At 47.8% G+C, this 21,151-nt stretch overlaps 1 protein-coding gene across 1 annotated transcript in view; it reads right to left on the reverse strand.

Annotated features, from left to right (window-relative positions):
- LOC137655763 (tRNA (adenine(37)-N6)-methyltransferase) overlaps window positions 1–17,906 on the reverse strand; it is a 329,883-nt gene extending 311,977 nt beyond the window's left edge. Inside the window, exon 1 of the mRNA XM_068389875.1 lies at window positions 17,778–17,906. The gene's annotated coding sequence lies outside the window, so the exon portion shown is untranslated. The remainder of the gene's footprint in view (window positions 1–17,777) is intronic.
- Between the last annotated feature and the right edge of the window lie 3,245 nt (window positions 17,907–21,151).

A 21,151-nucleotide genomic window follows, 5' to 3' on the forward strand; every position in this document is an offset into this window, starting at 1 on the left:
TCAGCTATTATATATTCACCGGCTAAGTTAAATATTTAAAATTCGCAAACGAGGCGAAGCAAGGGAAGCAAAATTTGAGAGAGAGCTCCGTGAAGCTCCACTTATTGCCTCCCGAGGGTCATACAAGCAACCCAGAGGCCAAGAGCTCCCGACCTGCTCCTAAACCAATCCCTGGAGGCATATGGAGTTTATGCCGATTTCGAACGACAAAGTCTACATCTCAGAGAAGATGGGAGCTGTCTCCTTAGACGACATCCAGTTTTGGCCAAGCTTTAACACTTACCCTGATTGCTTCATTCGACTGAAAAATGAACCAATGCCAAAAGAGGAGAGGGAACCGTAGGAGGTCATGGTTTTCAACCACGATAAGGCACAGGCTCTCTTTTCAAGTAGCCTGAGAAAGGCAGGCTATTCGGTATCAAAAATGTCCGCCTTGAGCAAGAAACACCCTACCTTTCTTGCTCCTGCTTCAATAGCCTTCCCCTTCACGTTGAAGGCATTTAAATCTGTTGCCAAGGCAGTGGAGGAAGGCAAACCATGCCCTGCACTAGAGGAGTGCAGGCCTCTGTCGTTAGCCTTGCCCATGCAGGAGAAGGAATGGAAGGAAGTCCACCTAACCTTCTCAGTAGGGAAACTGGACGCAGACATCAGTGGACGACAGTTTAGCGAGAATCTCCCTAAACTGTCTGACTTTCTCTTGTGCAAGGAACAAGAGACGAAGGAGAGACTTGCGGCATCTTTATCCCTACAAAACTGCATAGAGATGTGTGCAGGCCAACGAAGTACCCCAGACATGCTCATGGTCCTAGCCAAAATGCATATGGTCACCCCAGTAAAGGACCTGTATGCTTTCATGAAGGCTAGGAGAGCCTGTAGAGAGTTCGTATTCGCTGCTGCAACAGTGAAACATGAACCCAGGAAGCTGATATCTTCTAACATCTGGGGTAAAGACCTCTTCCCGAACGAAGTAGTCAAAGAGGTAGTCAAGAAAGCCATCACGGAGAATAGGAACCTTCTCCAGAAGTGGGGCATATCTTCAGAGAGGAAGTCTTCCCCGGATGCTGGTCCCCAACCTAAAAGGAAGACGGAGAAGTCTAGACTTCCCCCTCGGCCTGCTCAACAACATCTCACAGTTACTATGACCACGGTGCCCCAAATGGTGGCCCAAACACAGACCACCTTCCAAGTGGTGCCTCAACAGCTAGTTGCCCAGTCACCAGCATTCAACCCCAGGTTTGAGAGGCAGACCACTACCTCTCGGTTGAAAGGTAAAGGATCCAGACGGGGTTCCTCTAGAAGTCCCTCAAGAGGTAAGGGAGGATGTAGTCGAGGAGGTAAACCCTCCAATCAATCGAAGCAAGTAAACGCTTCCGGTAGGAGGGAGGCTCCAACAATTTCAGGATCATTGGACCTTCGATCCTTGAGCCCACGGCCTAATCAAGATTGGACTAGGATGGAAACGGAACAAGTCTCCACCATCATTTCCTCAATTCTTTCAACACTCCAACCCCACACTAGAAGAATATACCCTATAGCTCTTGAGCATACAGATTATAAGGAAAGCAAAGTCCATCAAATTCCAGGGAAGGCTGTTTTGTGTTCCCAAGAAGGACTCAGAAAAACTCAGAGTCATTCTGGACTGGTCGCCACTCAACAAGTTCATAAAAAAACAGTAAGTTCAGGATATTAATCCTTAAACACATAAGGACTCTGTTACAAAAATGACAAATTCGGAGATAATTTTTATTTTTCCTAACCATACAAACCTTAACTATTTACATTGGGTATTACTTTCGGCGTAGCTGAAATGACGAGCCATTAGATTTTAACGAGGGTTTCCTACCCCGTGCTAGTTAGCAGGGGTAGGGGGAGGGGTAGCTTGCTACCCCTCCCTCCCTCACACACCTGTGAAATGTCCCACTTCACTTAGAGGTAGGACTTGACTTGGGGGACAGGGCTGGCGGGCAAATATGTGTAAATAGCTAAGGTTTGTATGGTTAGGAAAAATACAAATTATCTCCGAATTTGTCATTTGTTCCGTAACCGAAATACAAACCACGCTATTTACATTGGGTGACTTACCCCTTAGGAAGGGCGGAAAGTCCCCAGCCATACTGGCTTTGGCTTTACCCGGGGACTCAGAATCCGAGTGAATCGCACTCGAGAAAAGGAGTCCCTGCACCTCACAAGTTCCTTGCCCTGCAAGAAAACGTGTGGCCTACATAAGCTTGTGTGTGAAGGAAGAAAGTGTGACCCGTCCTAGGCAGTTGACCTGGAGTTCCAGAAGGAACTCTGGGTTAGGACGTTCCCAATACTACCTCGTCAGGGTATGGGGGACGCGACAGTATTGATTCAATACTCGGAACACAAGGAAGCATGGTTTACCTGCAGAGGTTTGAGGTCAGCTATGCAGAGACCAGGATGCTGCTTTCCCAGTAGAGGGGACGATGCAGAAAGAAGTAAGGGCCAGACATACTTCTTTCGTTCATGCATACTAAAACCTGATAACAATGCCCTCAACCTTCTGCTACCTGTCCAAAAAGCAGCCTGAGGTTAGACCAGCTGTTGTGTAGCCACCACAGAGCGATAGAAACGTATCGATACTCCTGTGGGTCACATCCTGCAGGAAGCGGGCTGCGAAGGTCATTAGACACTTCCAGACTCCAACTTGTAGCCCCTGTGTCACAGAGTAGTTCTACTCGAAGGCGAGGGACGTTGCGATGTATCCGACATCGTGCTGTAGGGCGACGTGACGGGGGAGGGTCTGGATTCACGTCGAGATGAATGCCCTTGAGTCCAAGCTGAAGAGGTATACTGGTGACTCTCCCCTGTCTCCTCCCTGTGCTCCCAAACCGGCTTGCACGTGAGGACAAACTGCAGCTGTTCTCAAAGATAACCCCTCGATTCCTTTACTGGCAAGAAGGAGAAGGCTTGGGTCATCTGATACAGAACGGAGACTCGAAATCTTGAAGGAGTCGAACCGAAGATCCGGGACTCCAAGATTCTGAGTCTAGAAAACAACTCAGGAACGAACCTGAATGTTGCCTTCCCCTATTCTCTTGAAAGGGCGGAGTCGTACGAGACCATGAAGATTGCTTACACACTGGCCGAGGCCAGAGTGAGCAGGAGCACCGTCCCCCAAGAAGGAATATGATCAGAGGCCTGACGTACTGGTTCTTGAGAAGATCTCTTAAGGGGCTAAAGAGTCCGAACCATGCTCCATGGAGGAGGTCTCACTCCGACTGGGGGCAGGGACGTTCGCAGCTTCGCATGAGCGAAGAAAGGTCCAGCGGGAAGGAAAAAGTCTATTCCTTTCAGCCTGAATGCCAAGGAAAGGCTGAGCGATAGGCTTCACTGCCGAGAGCGGAAAAGAGTTTCCTCCCGCCGAAAAGCAATACAGTGATCCCTCGTTTATCGCGGTAGATAGGTTCCAGACCCGACCGCGACAGGTGAAAATCCGCGAAGTAGTGCCACCATATTTACGTATTTATTTAACATGTATATTCAGACTTTTAAAACCTTCCCTTGTACGTAGTACTGTTAACAAACTACCCTTTAATGTACAGAACACTTAATGCATGTACTACAGTACCCTAAACTAAAACAGGCACAAATATTAAAGGCGATTTTATATCATGCGTTTCCTAAACACGCCAAAAAGCACGATAAAAAATGGCAACCAATGTTTAGTTTACGTTTATCTCTGATCATAATGAAGAAACATGACAAATTCGAAGATAATTTGTATTTTTCCTAACCATACAAACCTTAGCTATTTACATTGGGTTTACCTTTTAGCGCAGCTGAAATGGCGAGCCATTAGAATTTAACGAGGGTGTATTACCCCCGCGCTAGTTAGCGGGGGGGTAGGAGAGTGGTAGCTAGCTACCCCTCCCCCCCCCACACACAGATGAATGTTCACTTTCACTTAGAGGTAGGACTTGTCTTGGGGGACAGGGCTGGCAGGCAAATATGTGTAAATAGCTAAGGTTTGTATGGTTAGGAAAAATACAAATTATCTTCGAATTTGTCATTTGTTCCGTAACCGAAATACAAACCCCGCTATTTACATTGGGTGACTTACCCATTAGGTAGGGTGGAAAGTCCCCAGCCATACTGGCTTTGGCTTTACCCGGGGACTCAGAATCCGAGTGAGTCGCACTCGAGAAAAGGAGTCCCTGCACCTCACAAGTTCCTTGCTCAGCAAGGAACCGTGTGGCCTACATAAGCTTGTGTGTGAAGGAAGAAAGTGTGACCCGTCCTAGGCAGTTGACCTGGAGTTCCAGAAGGAACTCTGGGTTAGGACGTTCCCAATACCACCTCGTCAGGGTATGGGGGACGCGACAGTATTGACTCAATACTCGGAACACAAGGAAGCATGGTTTACCTGCAGAAGTTCGAGGTCAGCTATGCAGAGACCAGGATGCTGCTTCCCCGTAGAGGGGATGATGAAGAAAGAAATAAGGGCCAGACATACTTCTTTCGTTCATGCAGACTAAAACCTGATAACAATGCCCTCAACCTTCTGCTACCTGTCCAAAAAGGAGCCTGAGGTTAGACCAGCTGTTGTGTAGCCACCACAGAGCGATAGAAAACGTATCGAGACTCCTGTGGGTCACGCCCTGCAGGAAGCGGGCTGCGAAGGTCATTAGACGCTTCCAGACTCCAGCTTGTAGCACCTGCGTCACAGAGTAGTATTACTCGAAGGCGAGGGACGTTGCGATGTATCCAACATCGTGCTGTAGGGCGACATGACGGGGGAGGGTCTGGAGACAGGTCGAGATGAATGTCCTTGAGTCCGGGCTGAAGAGGTATACTGGTGACTCTCCCCCGTGTCCTCCTTGTGCTCCCAAATCTGCTGCAACTGAGGACAAACTGCAGCTGTTCCCAAAGCTAACCTCTCGATTCCTTTACTGGCAAGAAAGAGAAGGTCTTGGGACATCAGATACAGAATGGAGACTCGAAATCTTGAAGGAATTGGACCGAAGGGCCGGGACCCCCAGATTCTGAGTCTAGCCAACAACTCAGGAGCGAACCTGAATGTTGCCTTCCCCTCTTCCTTAAAAAGGGCGGAGTCGTACGAGACCAAGAAGATTGCTTACACACTGGCCGTGGCCAGAGTGAGCAGGAGACCCAAGGCGGATTACAATCCGAGGCCTGTCGTAAAGGGTCTTGAGAAGATCTCTTAAAGGACTAAAAGTCCGAGCCATGCTCCAAGTTGGAGGTCTTCCTCCGACTAGGGCAGGGACGATCGTACCTTTGCATGAGCGAGGAAAGATCCAGCGGGCAGGAAAAAGTTATTCCTTTAAGCCTGAAGGTCAGGGAAAGGCTGAACGACAGGCTTCATTGCCGAGAGCGGAAAGGAGTTTCCTCCCGCCAAAAGGCAATAAGACCGTTATTGCTGGCGAAGAGGCCTCAAGGGAAGAGGTATATCTCCCACGGCACCAACCACCGAAGACTCTTCACTTTGCCTGGAAGACCCCTGCGGATGACTATCGCAGATGACGCGACCTCCGTACCGCGACTGTAGCGGGTTGTCTCTTCTTGAGGAGGAGGCGTAGTGTCTCCAGGCATGAAGCCGAAGCGACGCCCCGGTTCGGGAGAGATGTCGCAGTGTGGTTGTTTGAGTAGTCTGCGCCGTGGTAGAAGCTCTCCCGGGAGTTCCGTCAGGGGAAGCAGAGGGTCCAGAAACCGTTCTGCGCATAGTCCCAGTGGAGCTCTCCCATTGAAAGGTTGACAGACAACCTGGTCTTGTTGAGACCCATTGTCCACAGACAAAAAGGAAGGAAGACGCAGGCGTCGAAGTTGTCCCACCATCACCGGAATGCATCTTGCCAGAGTCTCGGGGTCTGAGACTGGGGGGAAGAACAGCGGAAGCTTGAGGTTCCAAGCTGTCGCGATCAGGTCCCCCAGACCAGGACTTGCTGGTTACTCAAGGTCAAAGACCCCCAGGTACACTCTCTCTACGAGGCTCTGCTCGGATAGTCGGAGAGAACATTCCTCTGCCTGGAATGAGAGAGCCGATGGTGGTATTGAGAGAATCTCAATCATCCCAGTATCTCTACTGCAAGATGTGAAGGTGTGAAAATGCGTCCCCTGCTGGTTAGAACACGCCAGAATCATGAAGTCGACGCGCACGGGGCGACTCGGCAGGAGCTGTAGGATCTGTAGAGGGGCCAGACTACGGCCCCTAAGCCTGCCTGAATGATGGAGAGGTATCCTTCAGGTCTTGACCATAGGCCTGGACCGGTACATGCCACCCCCCCCCCCCCTTTCCTTTGACGAGTCCGAGAACAGCATCAAGGATGTGGGGAAAGGACGAGAATATCCACTACCATCAAGAGGTTCCATAGGTCAACACCCATTGCAGGTCTAATAGTTCCGCTGGTCCCATAGGGGCCAGGAAGTCCGGTTAAACGTTGCCTGAAACCACCGGAACTTGGACCGCCCCACATGGAACTTATCCTGAGGCAACCGTTCGGACTATAGACGGGTCAATGAGGAAAGGAGAACTAGGAAACGTTCCAAGGTAGGGCTGAAAGCTCTGCTTGACTGAGAACAGGTACTGCGACTCCTCAGTCTTGCCACAGTCAACTGAAAGGAAGGCTCGGAGGATGTGGCAACAAAATCTGGCGTCCCCAGGTAGTCACCCATCCAAGTACCCACCAGAACTGACGTTGCTTAACCTCGCTGGACGGACGAGAAGCGGGGTTTCCAACGTGGTAAGGCTGTTGACTCAATATCATAGCCAGATACTCCAGATGTTGAGGCAGAAGAAGAAAAGGCTCCAAGCAAAATACCATGAACCCACACTCATGGTAAGCATCCGGAAGCTTGTCCCGGCGCTGAAGAAGGTCGAACCCGAGCCTACCGGAGTTGACCAGCCCTCCAAAAAGCAGAGGAAGCAGAAGCCTGCACCTGAGTGGCCATGAGGAAAGCAGGGAGAGTTCTCTGGGGGAAGAAAACCTGCTATGCCACAGCGGGATAGCCACACTGCATCATAAGCAGGAATACTTGCAGTCTAGGCTGAATTCGACGAGCTCCCTGGAAGATGGATGGAATGGAAACTGAAAGTACCCGTCCTTCCAATCCAGGGTTTAAGGAGTCCTGTCACCTCGTTACCAGTCTGATCGATTCTGCTGTTCTACGCTGGCCGAAGTTTGTTTGACAAATTTGATCAGGGCTGAGAGGTCGACTACGGAACTCCCCTCTCAGATCCTTCCTTACAAGAAAGGATCGACTGAAGAGGCCGGGAGTGAAGCCGTCGATGATCCTATGGAGGACCGCCTAAGGTATGGATCATTCTGCCCAACCGGGCAACTCTAGCCGACGCTATGGCATAAGAGGTTCAGAGACACTGAATTCGCTGACAGAGACGGCAGGCGCGATATCCTTGGCTGATCACAGAGATTGTGCGGGAATGGGCATCGGGAAGCTGTCACCGGATGAGTAACCTTAAGCATCCTCCCAGCGAAAAACCTGCAATCCTAGAGTTCGTGAACTCTGCCGCTCCTTTTAGGACTATGCCCCCCCAGGGGAGCCTCTCGTGCCATCTGTTCCTGACAGGAGGAAACTGCAATTGGACACCTTGTCCCAATTGTCGTAGCCGATAACTTAGGCCGACGTGGTTGAAAGAAAAGGGCGCTGGAGCCCTGCAGAGTCTGGAAGAAAGCGCCTTGGAGGAGTGAAAACGGAAGTCGATTTCCTCCGCACAGCCGCTAAGTCTCTGTCCTTGGGCACAAACAAACTCTTCTCAAGGATGGAAGGGTGTCTGAGGTTGTCGACCTCCACAGATGAGACACCCGAAGGAAGCCCTCAGTCAGCGCGTCCCGATGGTACAACATCGAGCTTGTCCGCAAGTTAGATACTTAACGACGAAAGGCCAAGGTGCCTGAGCCCGAGAGGAGGAAAGTACCCATGATCTTCCTGTAGCTTCCTTGAACCAAACCTCGGGCCGTAACCGAGGAGGGAAAGGACCTGGTAAGGCCCCAGAGGAAGGGGTAAGCAGTCACCCCTTGGCCGATGGAGAAATCTCGAACGGAAAGCCCCCCGCCAAAAATCCTTCCAGGGAATGACGGGGAAGGGCTAACCCAGGTTCTGGAAAGAGGAGTGTTGCTCAGACCTCCCTGAAGTTTCTTCCTATTCTTGCAAGTGCCATGCTCTGCGTTTACGGGGTGAGGCCGTGTTCTGGAAATACGCTCCAGAAGAACTCGCCAGGCTGGCCATGCTGCGAAAACCCCAATGCGAATCGTGGTCGTAATCGCCCTGGAGCTCGCGCGGTGGTAATTCAAAGATTTGCGCGTGGGCAAACGTGGAAGCGCCAATGCGCGGTCACGCAGGAACGCAAACGAAGGTGAGCGAAGGAGCGCAGAAGGAAGGCGAGCGTGGTAGGAAGGGCGAGAGCTGGTGGTCGGTGAGCGATAACCCATAGACGAGCAATGGATACTGCAAGAATTAAGCCGACGTTCGTGCAAAGAAACACTGTAGGTTCGAGCGACGGAACACCGTCGGTTCGCGCGACGGAACACCGTCGTTTCGCGCAACGGAAGACCGTCGGTTCGCGCGACGGAACACTGTCGGTTCGTGCGACGGAACCCCGTCGGTTCGCGCGACGGAACACCGTCCGTCCGCGCGATGGAATACCGTTGGTTCGCGCGCGGGCGAACATTGGAGAGCATGTGCGCTGACGCGCATGAGCGTTGACGTGCAGGCACGTGGGCGCGTGGGCGAATGATCGCGCGGGCGCGCAGGCGAATGATCGCGCGGGCGCGCAGGCAAGCGGTCGCGCGGGCGCCCAGGCGAACGGTTGCGCGGGCGCGCAGGCGAGCGGTCGCGAGGGTGGGCAGGCGAGCGGTCGCGAGGGTGGGCAGGTGAATGAGCGCGAGTCCGAGGCGGCGAACGCAAGCGTTAGTGTGATGGCGAGGAAACGCGCTGCCGCGTAGGCGAGGAAGACCGCTGGCGATATGGATCAACAGGCGATCGGTGGTGACCTGGTGAGCGCTAACGCGCAGGTTGGCGATGGCGCGTTGTGGCATGTCGACGCGTTGGCGAGCAGCATGCGCAGGTGAGCGATCGCGCGATGGCGAGCAGCATGCGCAGGTGAGCGATCGCGCGATGGCGAGCAGCATGCGCGGGTGGGCGATCGCGCGATGGCGAGCAGCATGCGCGGGTGGGCGATCGCGCGATGGCGAGCAGCATGCGCGGGTGGGCGATCGCGCGATGGCGAGCAGCATGCGCGGGTGGGCGATCGCGCGATGGCGAGCAGCATCCGCGGGTGGGCGATCGCGCGATGGCGAGCAGCATGCGCAGGTGGGCGATCGCGCGATGGCGAGCAGCATGAGCAGGTGGGCGATCGTGCGATGGCGAGCTAGTAGCTGGCGAACCATGTTCCTTCAGAAGCGTTGGAGAACGTTGGCGCGCCGGCTGTAACACACGCGGGCAATCCGGAGATCGCCGAGAGACAGGTGATCGCTGACGTGTAGAACGCTGTTGAATAGGCGATACTAAAATCGCCTGTGCGCGCTGGCGAGCAGGTGAACGCTGGCAAGCAGGTGATCGCTGGCGAGCTGATGATCGCTGACGAGCAGAAGGCAACGCGTGGAAGCCTGCGCATAGAAGAAGAGTCCTTGACCCAGACCTGAACCGAAGTTCTAGATCGCGAGGGCGAACGTGGGCGCACAGGGCGCGTAACAGGAACCAACAGGAACAGCAGGGATGATCATCATGAGAGCGCTAAAAGGTAAACCCAATGTAAATAGCGTGGTTTGTATTTCGGTTACGGAACAAAAACGCATTTAGTGTACACATCTGTGTATAGGTTAGTTTTTGCATCGATCATATTGATTATACAGTATGTTGATTTTGTTATTACCAATGTTTTACTTAATTTTTCTTAGGACTTCCAAATGAAATGTTTTTCTTTATGACGCCGCCGTTTCAGGCGGCGTCATAAAGTACGCTCCATCTTCGATCGTAATAAACAAACGAAGGCATTTAACGCGCATGATGAAAGTGATGAATAATGATATTACAGTAAAAGCTTTTAGAAAATATGTTATTACAAATATTTACCGTATCTATATAAAATCATAAATACGTAGCGAAGCAGGAAAACAATTTACGAGAGAGAGAGAGAGAGAGAGAGAGAGAGAGAGAGAGAGAGAGAGAGAGTTGTTTTACGTACGTAAATGTAAATTTTAAACAAAAAAATAGTCCCATTTCATATAAAATAGGTTATTACAAATATTTAATTTTATCATATTACAGTAGTCTGTATAATACTGTAAAGTTCAGTACAGTATGTTGTTGTTAGTCGTGGTGATGAAATTCTCACGAAACAAAAACACGGCATTCGATTACAACAGCGGATTCATTCTCTCTCTCTCTCTCTCTCTCTCTTCGTGTTATACAACACTTAGGTATAGATGAAGAAACTAAAATTAGATTTCTTAGTGTCAATTAAATACGAAACGAAAAAACTATGCCGAGTTTACATCCATTTCGATCGTTGCTAAAAATACGGCATCCAATTTCGTCAGCAAACCACTATTTTTTGGGAAACATCATTTTATTCTAGAAAATTGCTACTCTTTAAATAGTTAATTGCACATTAAGAAAGCGTGTACTTTTGTTTTTAAATTTCGGGTGTGTTTTAAAAATCGAGTATTGTTGACTTCTTTTTGTTTTACTTTTGGCTGTGATCAGATCAGCTGACATCTAGCTGCCGCTCTTGAGTGTACGAATACACTAACAAAGTATCGTTTATACCATTTCTTAACTTATTCAAACCATCTATACAGTTGATATTACATAAGCACCAATGTGTTATAACCTATCAATTTTTTTTGTTTATTACATTTAAAACAACACACACTCTCTCTCTCTCTCTCTCTCTCTCTCTATCTCTCTCTCTCTCTCTCTCTCTGTGGGCTACTTTTCACTACAGTACCTCCCATTCCTTACCTCTCTCTATCTCTCTAACAAATGATATCTTTGTTACTCCTCAAAGTTTCATTTATATTGAAAATCAATCATGATTCAATTTTCCTTACTTTCTCCAATCTCGCACCATCGGTCACATCGCGGTATTTTTGAAATTTCCGGAAAATCCGCGATATATGTTTATACATGCGTTATGAAAAAAATCCGCGAAGTGGTGAATCCACGATAGTCGAACCGCGAAGTAGCGAGGGATCACTGTAACTCCGTTATTGCTGGAGAAATGGCCTCAAGGGAAGAGGTATCTCTCCCACGACACCAACCACAGAAGACTCTCCACTTCGCCTAGTAGACCCCTGCGGTCCAACTGGATCCTGTCGGATCCTTGCGGAAGACAGGGCCTCAGGATCCCTCCTAGGAGGGAAACAGGACCCCAGCAATGAAGGATGTAAGGCTTCACCCCCTCCGCACGATAGGATCCTCAGGAAGAGGCGAGGATTCTTCTTATGGAATGAAGGAGGAGAGGACCGGGTCTTCCGACCCTCCTGGGGATGGGCAAAGCTCATCCGCAGGGGAGGGGAGATGGAGTCTGAGGAGGGCTCATCGCCTGCGTAAGGACTCGCGAAGGGACAGGATAGTCCTTGGGGAAGATACCATGCCAGGGATTCCTCTCACCCCCTTCAGGGGGAGAGGAAGCTGCTACTGATTAGTGACCCCAGTCAGAAGGCACAGGCTCATCGCCTGTTTGAGCACTTTGACGACGGCATCCCACCAGGGATGCCGACCAATCCTCGCGCTGACAGGGAGTCCCTCTGGAGGGAAGAGGATCGTTCGATCCTCTGGGGGAGATGACACATGAGGGTTCGCCAGTAGAGAATCTGCAGTGAAGGGAGAAGAGACCTTTGACCTGTCCGGAAACCTCCCCCCCTCCGGAGAGGGCGCTGCTCTGCGCTACGGGGGAGGGAAACGCGGAGGTGGCCTGACCGCCATAAGCCCTGATGTAAACAGCGCGCGGTCGTGTCGGAGAACGGTGCGCCGATCACGCTGATGATCGCGCGAAAAGCACAGATCTGGGTAGCGCGTGAATAAAGCATGCATAGCAGAATAACCGCGCACGCCTGCTCGCGTACCCGCGTGAGCGTATCGGCGACCGCGTGAACGATCCCCGCGTCTCCGCGCGTAGGAAGATCGCTGGCGCTTGCACGTGAAAGATCGTGGGCGAAGGAAACCATCCCACGCACGAACGATCTCGGCGAAAAAAGATCGCCGGTGCTAGAGCCGTCGGCGATTGCATGTAGGGAATCATCCCACGCGCGGAAGAAACGCTGACGATCTTCGGAGCTTATGCGAGTACGAAGATCGTCGGCGCTAACCGTAGGAGACACTGAGAGGGGACCCATAGTGCCCGCGTGCGAATGATCTCCAACTATGTAAGACGATCATTGGCGATTCGCACGAGCCCGGACGATCTTCGACGCTCACGCGTAAGCGACGATTATCGGAGCTCGCGCGCGAGAGAAGATAGTCGGCGATCACGAGCGGAAACCACGGTGCCCGCGCGCGGACGATCCGTGCGATGATGGCGTGAGCCTCAATGGTCGCGCGCGGGAAACTATCCCGCGAACGGAACGATCTTCGGCGCTCCCACGTACTGTGAAGATCGTCGGCGCTCGCGCCTAGCGTCGAATCCAAAGATCGGCGGCGAACGGCCGTCGACGATCGCGTGCGAGGAACCGCGCGCGGATGGCCTCGTTGCCGTGCGAGGGAAACCATCCCGCGCACAGAACGATCATCGGAGCTTAAGCGTACTAAGAAGATCGTCGGCACTTCCGCTTAGCGCCGGATCCGAAGATCGCCGGCTAACGGCCGTCAATGATCGCGTGCGGAGAACCGAGCGCGGACGGCCTCGTTGACGTGCGTGGGAAACCATCCCGTGCACAGACCGATCCTCGGCGCTTACGCACACTAAGAAGATCGTCAGAGCTTGCGCTCCTAGCGCTGGATCCGAAGATCGCCGGCTAACGACCGTTGCTGGGTTGACGATCGCGAGCGGAAGGGCCTTGAAGGCCGCGCGCGGGATAGTTTCTCGCGCGCGGGGGATCATCAACGCTTATGCGTTAGCGTGAACAAAAGATAGTCGGCTAATGACCCTCGACGATCGCGAGATCGCGCGCAGGAAACCATCCCGCGCGCGGGCAATCATCAACGCTTACGCGTTAGCGCGAACAGAAGATCGTCGGCTAACGATCGTCGACGATCGCGATATCGCGGGCGGGAAATACTGTAATCCCGTACGCGGGCGGTCTTCAGCGCTTATGCGTGAGTGAAGATCGTAGGCTCCTGCACAACAGAAGATCGTTGGAAATGGTTGAAGGATCGCTAACTCGTAGATCAGGAACTGGGATGTGTCCCTAAAAGGGAGAGCATCCCCTGAAGAGGACCAGGAGGTCTACTTCAGTGTCGACGATCAACTGAAGGACTGCTAAATACTCCGAGGAGTGGTCTCTGTGAGGTACCTTTCCCGCGAACGGGAGAGGTGGCCTTCGTAGAAGAGACTTAGACACCGAAGGCTGAACTGCTGGTGAGCGCCAGAGCGCTATCTCAGGAACCCCAACGATGTGCGCAAATGCGCAGGGAACGTTGGTAGCAGCCTAACTGGATACTGGAACAGGGTGTCTCTTAGGCAGTCTCAGGAACAGCAGTCGAGTGATACCTGGCACTTAAGGGACTTACTCAAGGTGTGAGAAAGTCTCTCCTACCCCGAAGGGAGGAGCCCGTTAGATAACGGGGGCGTGGGCGCCCAAGGCGCGTCTGCAGTCAGGAACAGATACAGCAGGCAACAGGAACACTGAGGGACGAGAGACCAAGGGTCTAACGTAGCCTGAGTAGCGAGGCCCCGAGGGGATAGTTGTAAGACCCCGAAGGGTCAATGCAACGAGAAACCGAAGTTTCTCCGTCACTAAACACCTTAGTGTAGAAGTGACTAAAGTTACAAGAGGCCAAGGGAACTGCGTAACTAAGATCCGAGACCCCGAAGGGTCAGGGAAAAAGAGAAACCGAAGTTTCCCTGACACTAACACCGAAGTACTAGTGACTGAACAGCAAGCTGTTGACGACTGGAACAATCCTCCAAAGAGGAGTCTCTATGAGTGGTCTCTCTCGCGAACGAGAGAGGTGAGCACTTCGTAGAAGAGACTGGTGAAGGAGCCCCAAAAGGCCGTGAGATCAGCAGACGTAAACAGGAACCATCCTCCGAAGAAAAGTCTCTGTGAGTGTCCTCTCACGCGAACGGGAGGGGACACTTCGTAGAAGAGACAAAAGGAGCGATCCTCCGAGGAGGAGCCCTTAGTGCGGCCTCCCTCGCGAACAAGAGAGGGCCGGACTGATCCTGCAGCTGCTCAGCCCCTTTAGCGTAGCTACAGAAGCGACCGCTCAGCCCCGAGAGCATAGTCGCTAGTACCATGGTCTAGCCTTGCAACCGCTCAGCCCCTTGAGCAAGTCACAAGGGCGGTCGCTCAGCCCCAAGAGCATAACCGCCAAGGACCAGGGAAAAGTAAAAGGGAAGTTAATTAACTACCCTGGAGGCGAACCTCCTTATCGTTCTAGGATGCAATGAAGAGCTGGCAGCAATCACGGGGGAACTTCTAAGAGAAGGAAACGCCCCTGATGAATGCCTTGAGAGACGGCGGCGAAGCCCGCTCCCCAGGATAACCAGGACAGCTCTGCTTCGCAGGCACACACAACAGGCACGAAGAAACAGCATCGTAAACTGGAAAATAAAACAGAATAATTATTTAACAGAAATTCCCCCGGGTGAAACTCCGAAGAGAAACCCCGAGGGAAAGAACATAAGAACGAAAGAAGGTATGCGCCCCCCCCATCCGGCATGCCCAGGTGAGGGGGGGGGACGAAAGTTAACAAAACAGAATTATAACAAGATAATTATGCAACTGACTTTGAATGTTCCAAAGATCACCGACCCCCGAAGGGACGTGAGCCCTGAGCTGAAAAGTTAAAACACAATTATATTCGTAAAAATAATTGAGACAAATAAGACGAAATAGCGACTCGGTTCTGAGAAGCTATCGTAGGCGTAGTACGGAGTAAGAGGTGAACGACCTCAAGAGAAGGGCCGGTCCCCACGAAAGGCAACCATAGTGGCCTAGAAGTGAAAGGCCGTGATCACGAAAAGATCGTGGTGGCCTAAGCCGGCGAAACTCTATTAGACGTACACAACACACACCGCACAACACCGAAAGCAAAGGAAACTTACTATTTTCTATAGACAAAAATATATATAAACATCAGTAATGTTTAAATATATTAAGTATAAGAAAAGGTAAGTTAAAAGACAAAACAATAATGGCCGTCAAGTGAGGATAGGAGCGGAGACCTCCGATCACTATCCGGGCCAAAAATAAAGTGAAATATTCTCCGGTGTGTGTGAGGGGGAGGGGTAGCTAGCTACCCCTCCCTACCCCCCCGCTAACTAGCAGTGGGGTAGGAAACCCTCGTTAAAACTTTATGGCTCGTCATCGGCTGCGCCGAAGTAATCACCCCATGTAAATAGCGTGGTTTGTATTTCAGTTACGGAACAAACACAAATTAAACAATCTCACCAACCATTCAAGTACAGTCACACCCCCTTCCTTCAACATCTCAGCTATCACACCATCCATACCAGACGCTTTTCCTACTCTCGTTTCATCTAGTGCTCTCCTCACTTCATCTATTGTAATCTCTCTCTCTCATTCTCATCTCCCATCACTGGCACCTCAACACCTGCAACAGCAATTATATCTTGGGTTAAATTCTACTTTGGGTATTATGACGGATGTGCTCATGTCCTTTACTTTTGAGAGAAAATTCTTCAGTTGTCAAGTTGTCTATTGGAATCTACTATAGATATAGTGTGACAGTATCCAAAGGATCCTTGTTTTGAACCTTATACTGGATGGAAATTATCCAGTGTGTTCTACAAACACTACGCAAAGCAAGTCCACGAATTGAAGTATTATGTGGTGGCGACAGGTAGTGTATTAAAACCTGTCGCCTAGTGCTGCGATGAACAGTTAATTGACTGGGACTATCAATTAGGGTGAAAAGGTGTTGACACTTCCAGTCCGACACCTTTTAAGTGAGTGTCACCATGGTGACACTAAGACTGTTCAAAATCTCAGGTGTGGAATTATACAGATAACACTTGTGATGTGTGTACACAGTACACAGTGTTGATAGTATACAACATTATAGAAATTATATTAGGAAAATTTATCGAAAATTTTCAAATTTAGAGTGGCACTCATCATTTCTTCCCTTTCAGTAAGAAAAATATTTTCTGTATACATTGTACGTATAACTCCCTTAACACGTTACTCTCGTTATTCCATTTGATCATTTATTCTAAATAAATGTCTAATAGAGTGTAATTGCGTCTTATTTCGCCCTGCAATTAGCACATTAAATATGCCAGAGTTCTCTTACTTATTTATTCAAGTAAACTTCATATACTGTATATCATTGTATGCTTACAAACAATGGATAAAGTTGACACTTAGTTGATCCGACAACATATACAAACCGTGAGACCTTTTGTATATCTAGTGGATACTTATGTTTGTTCATACAATATATGCAAACCTTGAGACCCCTTTTCTACTGTCTAGTATGACTCTTCCCTGCAGGGGGCAGGAAGCAGTAACATTGTCCATGATTAGTGGTAATGATGGATAACGGTAACGTCATTTGTCTCAATGGTCCGGATGACCATAGTAAAATTGTCCCAAGGTTAAGGCACCTATGAAAATCCAGAGATACAGTACTTGCTAGTAATTCTCTGGTAAACTTCCATCAGGACGACATGGCTTGAGCCCAAAAAACGGATTTTGAGAGAAGCGAAAATTCTATTTTTGGGTGAGATAGCCATGTCATCCTGATGGACCCGCCCTCCTTTTCTATGGAAAAGCCTTTGGCAGATCCCTCCTGAAATTACTATATCTGTAGCACCATGCTCAATGCTACAAGGAATGAGCACCATCTACATACTCAATAGTAGTACGGGAGGAAGGGTAACCTTGATAAAGGCTTCCCTTCTATTTTTGCCACTCTTCCCCTCTCGAAACGAAAACGCTATTCGGGGTGAAGATTGCTATGTGTCGTATCAAGATATACATGCGCTGATATTATTCAATATCCTTAAGAGAAATTTTAAGGATATTCACGCCAGGAGTTAGAATTCTGGAGACCTAAAGGTTAATTCTCTGGGAATATCACTGTAGCCAAATACCCCTTAGAAAGCTACCTATAGGAACCTTCCATCACGACGACATGGCTAGCTCACCCAAAAATAGATTTTTCGCTTCACTCAAAATCCGTTTTATATATATATATATGAAACCATATATATATATATATTTCTGAAACTATTCATTTACGACGGGAACGCGTGTCATTTTCTAAGAGCGCAATTTTTTCTATAGAAAAATGTATTTTTTTCCCTAGGTTACATTGCCCTGTAATACAGCACAGTAATACCAAATTTTCCCCCCGTCCGTAACTATAATAATACCCACTTTTATTATTTTTTTTCCATTAGGAATGAGGAATATTGTGCTATCACAAACATTTACCCATATTTTATATAGCTGACCCAATTCCTCCAAAACAACTACGAAGACTCTTAAACTGCAAATAAATGATATATTAAAACGGTCTAAATCACATAAATAATAAACACTAAAAATTTTAAATTTACACTCTACTAATGTTAACCTAACATAAATACCCATAATCTTATCCTGTCTATGATAACACTTGGGGAGTCTACAGTCCTACTTTACCTTACTAGGTTCTTCTGGATAAGATAAACAACTGTATGGTTCTCGATTGTTAAGTGACAGCTGCATACGACTTCTCATATCACAACTTTACAGACAACCAATGCAGGTTTGTTTACATTCAGTAGTCCACTCGGGTATAGTGGTAGGTCCTAATCTCTGTAACGGCACCCCTGTTTCGTTTCTCTTTTACTGATCTTGTTTTACAGATTGTTTTCAGGCATTTAATATATTTCTATGTTAGATATAGTTTCTTCATTGTCTACCTCAAGAACAATAGGTAGCCTTTTATTATGATTTTTTTTTTGTTTTAGTGTGGTTTCATCATCAAAATACGGTGCTGACATTTGCGTCACCATTTGCGCCCTTGCGTCGACGACGGAACGACCATTTCATCGACGCTTAACGCAATGACGCTAAAATTAAAAAAGAAAAAAGGTCGTAATAACATTAGTATAAATACCTGGTCTCGTAATTTTTGCGTCACCTCCCCCCCCCCCCTAAATGCCAAGTTTTCTGGGTTATTGTGTAATCATCTTGCTTTAGTAGCCTATCAATTGATTTTTTTCCTTGATTTGTTGAGAGAGAGACATGAACTCAGCTCATAAGTTTCAATAATATACAACGAGACAAGTTTCTCTCTCTCTCTCTCTCTCTCTCTCTCTCTCTCTCTCTCTCTCTCTCTCTCTCTCTCTCTCTCTCTCTCTCTCTCTCTCTTTTTTCCGACCTTAGAGGACCGCAGTTTGTAGTCTTGTTTTCTATAAGTTGCACAAACTTCTTAGTATGAACACCTTGATGTTAAATAAGCATCATATCAATTCTTAATTACCAACTATATATTAAAACAACAATATAATAGAAGATATCGAAACGCACTTGTTAAATTGTAGTCAAACTTACTTTAATAGCTAGAAGTTAAATTTTACATAAACGAGTCATTATGCAAAGACACACTCAAGGGATTTATAAGTAAATGTCACTTTAACAAAATTATCACAAAGTTAAAAGAATAAGGGTAAATCACCACTTCTAGTCCTATACACAAACACAACCACCACCACCACGACACCATAACAGCTCAGCTCAAAGTTTGAGCCTGAGGCCCTGAGCAAAAGCTGTCTCCTTCGTGCATTCAGATTTTATACGAGGAAAGGAGACAAATTACACAATTACAAAGTATGTAAGACTGCCTATAAGATTTACGTTAACTCAAATAACTTTGAAGAAAATTCAAAGATCAACATAAAAACAAATTAAAAACACACAGTATGTAATTTTAAGCACATTTTTAAATGTAATTAGCTGGTTGGTGGTGTGTGACAAATATAATCATGGGTAGTGTCACGCCCATACATCTATTGAGGAGCGCGAACTAGGTGAATCATAGGGCGAACAATGCCATCATTGTCTTCTAACCTTTGACCTCAAGTTCCTCAACCAATGGAGTCTCTGGCGAGATGTAAACAAGTTGGTAACACCTTCAACTACTACCACACGCTGCCCAACACATTCGCTAGAAGTACATAAAAGAATATTATTAAAACTGTAACATCTATTAACGTTTTGTAAGCATATTTTACGATGATTAAGCATACATAAAATGCGACATACTAAAACCATAGTCATGCATGAAACAACAATGATGTAAGAGTGTCATTCTCTCGTAAGATGTGGTTCTTTAACTCTTATCATAATATACAACAAAGAACATGTTTCTACAAAATACGAAGACATGCAAATTTCGGTTTTATGAATAAAGACACAAATGCAATAACATAATTCCTGTTTGCCAATTACCCGACAAACGAAAATTCTCAATAATAAATCAATCAATAACCTGTATGAACCTGTAAGAGGAAGATTGTGGTTATTCGAATGCATACACAAAAATTTTATGTTGAATTGTTGTGAGAGGAATTTCTCACACTCAGTAGCAATTAAGGTCTGTTAATTTTGAGATGTTTGTCCATCACACCAGCCAATTGCTAATTGATCATTAACTAATTAATTGTTAGCAAACCAGAATAGGTAGGATTGTTGTATACATAAATTCCCTTAGAGCAGCAAGATTTCTCTGAATATTTTGTACAAAATCTTGCCTCCTATGCACTCCTTGCAACAATATATTGCCCTATCCTAAAGTCCCGAGATGGCACCTCCACTTGGTTACCGTACGCATTGTGACCCTCACCTGTCTGGAAAGGTGAAGCCAGGTGATCCCTCTCAACCTTAACCTCAGGCCATTCGTCTGGAAGCAGTTGTGGCTGTCTGACCTACCTGGCCGGCTGGCCAGTGAGTGAATCTGTACCTCTGGCTCACTTACCCCCCTTTCCCAAACCTTGACTCAGTACTCACACAAGGACATGCAGCTGGAGATAGGGAGAGTACAAGCCTAGGAGACTCCTCTACCACAAGTGAGGATTAAAAGGGTAGGCCAGTTAAGGGCGCAAAGCGCAAACTGCAACACACGGTCAACAGCCATTTGAGGACAAGGACGGTATTCCAAGGAATGCAGGTACCAATTTGTGGCCACTAAGTTTTCCACTATTTTTAGCTTAAACTAATTTTAACTTGATTAGATTAACTGGCTATTACATATTTCGGACTGTGTGCGGTGGGATTATGTGTACCGTTTTGCATTTCATTCTTGTTTTTGATACTAGCATAGTCTCTGGGTAACATGGGCCACGTGTCCAACCCAATTTCACTTATTAATTATTGCAGAAGACCGCGAGTCTATTCAACCACATTTTCCCTTAATTTGCATTTCTTTTTGCTACGTTTTGAGTTGTTCCATTTATTTTAATGTAAATTTGTATAATAAATCAAGATTAGGTTAAGTAAACCTTCTTGTATTTTTACTCCCTCATTTATTTCAATGTGTCTATTATGATCAGTATACCCGATATTTTGAAAGGGGTAAGCCTAAATAAGTCATAAGTGAATCAGCGAGGAACTTTGTATTAATCTATCTGCTTCGAAGGTAAAGATCCATATTTTTAAACTTTTAAACTTTACATCACTCCTCCCATTTTTTGATTTGTCTCAATAATTACTTAACGTAATATTCCTATCCAGCATCTCACTGGGGTCCCTGGGACGGAGTTGAAACAGAGCCCGAGAGTGTAGATAACTATACACCTGACAAAGCTAGAGTAGGCCATTAAATTACTTTTATTTTCACGTGTGGAGTTTTCCAGCCTTTGGACAGAGTAAAATTCCCCCTTTTTTTTTATTTAAGAGTGAGGGTTAGGGAACTACGTTAGTAAAGTTATTAGCAGGATATTTGTGCCCTGAGTGTAAGTGCTCCTTATCCTCCCCTGTTGATCTTTGAGTAACTGAAGTAGGGAGACTTTCCTTGACTAACTAAGTTCCCA

The sequence above is a fragment of the Palaemon carinicauda genome, chromosome 16, assembly GCF_036898095.1.
Source record: "Palaemon carinicauda isolate YSFRI2023 chromosome 16, ASM3689809v2, whole genome shotgun sequence".
NCBI classification, from domain to species: Eukaryota; Metazoa; Arthropoda; class Malacostraca; order Decapoda; family Palaemonidae; genus Palaemon; species Palaemon carinicauda.